The sequence below is a fragment of the Perca flavescens genome, chromosome 15, assembly GCF_004354835.1.
Source record: "Perca flavescens isolate YP-PL-M2 chromosome 15, PFLA_1.0, whole genome shotgun sequence".
In the NCBI taxonomy this organism is placed as follows: Eukaryota; Metazoa; Chordata; class Actinopteri; order Perciformes; family Percidae; genus Perca; species Perca flavescens.
Window position 1 is genome coordinate 6,410,903 of NC_041345.1, and position 3,190 is coordinate 6,414,092.

Here is a 3,190-nt window from a genome sequence, read left to right on the forward strand (position 1 = left end):
TGAAAGAAAGCAAAAAAAAACCAAGGTGGACATGGAAGCCTGGGTTCAACACTCCACTGCATAGTCTCTCTGAGCGACTCCCATTTCCACCCTCAGTGCTGTACCCCCCCCCACCCACCCACCCACATCTTTGTGCTGGTTAGACTAAAGCTTTTCAGGGTTTTGTGGATTCATACTGAACGTAAAATGACAAAACTAAAAAATAAAGACAGCAGATTCTCACAGTTTTTCTTTTTCTATTTTTGTGTCAAAAAGAAAAAAATAGCCTTAGCGCTTTTGATCGACAGTAGGAGCAGTTGGGTGTGCATTATGATTTAATATAGCATTTGCTCACAGGATAGTTAAGTCAAGAGAAAAACAGAGTCACATTATTTTTATTAAACATTAAAAAGTAGTAGAGTTTCACCAGCCAGCTTCCCTCCTCTCCCACCCTCCTTTATCCCCCCTCTTCTGGCCCTGTCGGGAAGCTGCTTGGCAGCCTTGGGGATTGTACATTGCTCATGGTGGTTTTCACTTACTGAAAAAAGGTTTCCTCACGTCATCCTTTTGCAAATGACAATTTTTTTCTTTTTTTCTTCAAGCATTTAACATTGTCCAGCTTTTTCAATATACACACTTACACATCAACCAAAAAAATAAAAATGTATCAAGCCTTTCCTTCCCTCTCACCCTTGATTTGGCGCACACACACACACACACACACACACACACACATTAAGCTGGGAAGCTAAACAGTAACATCAATGAGAGGCGATTTACAGATGTTGCTTGTCCCTTCTCTAACAGCATAGCAATGCTGCCTCCTGAGCTGCTGATCACACGTCAGTTTGTGTCCCACTAATTGGTTAACGTAAGGATACTGAGGAAGGACAAAACTGCGCAATGGTGAGCGCTAGGAGAGAAGCACTGTCAAAATCAGAATGAACAAAGTTTAAAATAATTTCATCAAGAGCAGAAAGGGAATACCATTTAGAGTTCACTTGCCCAAGACCTCCTGTCAGTTTTGTGTTTCCCCTCCTGTAGTTAAGCTTAGGAGTTGGAGAGGGAGAGCTGATCCTGGATAGGCCATCAAAGAGGCTAAGTGTAACCCTGTGTCCCTGAAAAGCCAGATCACAAGCCACATCCCCTTGCCTGAGTCACTACGGGCCAGCAAGAAGCCTCGCCCCGTTTCAGTCAAGCTCAAGACGCGCGCATCTCCATGGCAACAGCCACCAATGATCACCATGACAACCAGGCGTGGTCAGAACAGTAGTCGAATACTGATTCAAAATACATAAACAGTGAGCAATGGTTGCTTTACTCGATTTTTTTCCCCGTGCGGCGGTTCCAGGTTTGACCCTGATCAGGTGCCAGAAGGCAGATCGAGGCTCCAGCCGTCACTTCTACCTTTGAAACCGTTTTCAGCTACATTCTGGCTCCGCTCAGGCGGCGTCGCCGCTCTGACCCAGCGGCCCAGTGAACAGGGAGAGGTAAACCTGGAGAGGACGACAACCCCTCTCCCTCTTCTCTCGCTACCTCACTGGGGCCAACAAAAGCACCATCTTCTCTAGTCATCACACACACACACACACACACACACACACACACACACACACACACACGGAGATAACACACAGACAACTCAGACACACCTGAAAATTCAACCTACACCACCACGCTGTCTGACCATCCATCTCGGCTTTGCTCTCCAGTCGCTCAGCCTTTCCTCTAACCAAAGTGCAAAATCCAAGGCTCCTCAGTTCAATTTGTCCAATTAAGTCAACTCAAAAACAAATGACAAACATGGTTTAGATGTTCCACTTGATGACATTTGTTAAACAAAACAAATAAGATATATATATATATAGTTTAAGCAAAGAGATCTGGAATTAAGTAAACTAGTCTTTTGTATGATTGAATTATTTGGTAGAGAGCAGTTCAATACTGGCACACACCACTGTCAAGTCTGGCTAATACTCAAGGTTCTGTCTCACTACGCATGCTTTAAAGTTGTTAAATATTCACGACTAAACTTAAGAAACACAACTTAAGCCAATGTTTCTAGTACTTCTGAAATAAAAACCTATATCGGAAGGGGGAAAACATGCACACACAACAGGCTTAACACAGATTAACTACACAATGAAGAAAAGAAATTAAGGTCCATGGCTTCGCTAATGCTGACTTCTCTTTAACGCACTCTCTGAAGCTTTTGTTTTTCCCCCCCGATAATTGTGCATCATAGTAACTTAACAATCAATGGTAGATAGGTAAATCTATTATTCACACGTGTATTTTGTCAACAAACACCCCTGGTGGATTTACATTCACGCTGTTCTCACACAACCACAACTCCTTCCTTCCCTCCCACACCTTCCCCTACTATCGGTAGAAGTCACATCTGCCGGCACAGAGCCTCCACACACACACACACACACACACACACACACACACACACACACACACACACACTTCATCAGGTCTTGAACTTCAGACGAGTACCCCTCCCTCCCCCACCCAAAGAAGAAGAAGAAAAAAAAAAAAACAACAGTACAACAATACAATCATATTCTATTTGTAAACAGGTAGAAGCCACTTGACTTGTTGTTGCATCTTCGGACACAATTAGGATCAAGGCAATGAAATGTGGACGACTTTTGCACTGTTAAAATATCTTCAACCAAAACGAAAAGATTTTTAAAGTTTTTTTCAAAACACCTTTTGTGGCAATGAGAGCGATTAAAAAAAAAAAAAGTTAAAGTTCGCATTTTGTTGTACTTAATGAAACATTTAAAACATTGTGCGAGACACGGGGAAAAAGAAAGAAAAGGAAAAAAAAAAAAAAAAAAAAACGCCTCTCAGTAGGCCATGTGAGAGGCTACAGTATGCATAGATACAGATTTGCCTTTCTCTTGGTTTATAAGTCTGACAAGACAGAACATTTTCAACTGACAGTCACATACACACACACACACACACACACACAATAAACACTCCCCACTTTTCAGTGGAGTGGAGGAAGAGGAGGAGAGAGGGAGCGTTGGGATTTCTACAGCCCGTCCTCCACCCCCCACATTAGGACCCCCCCCCCGTCCCTCAAAAGACAGCATATTGAAAGCAGTGTGTTGAGCTTCTCCAGCTTAAAGCAGTTATTTGGCAGAGAAAATAAAACTTACAGACCTATACATAGTTTTCAGTGCTAGAAGTTGGA

At 42.8% G+C, this 3,190-nt stretch overlaps 1 protein-coding gene across 1 annotated transcript in view; it reads right to left on the minus strand.

Annotated features, from left to right (window-relative positions):
- Nucleotides 1-3,075: 3,075 nt before the first annotated feature.
- Nucleotides 3,076-3,190, minus strand: part of LOC114569658 (trinucleotide repeat-containing gene 6A protein) — a 42,317-nt gene continuing 42,202 nt past the window's right edge. The window contains exon 26 of the mRNA XM_028599650.1: nt 3,076-3,190. This exon is cut by the window's right edge and continues 1,701 nt beyond it. The gene's annotated coding sequence lies outside the window, so the exon portion shown is untranslated.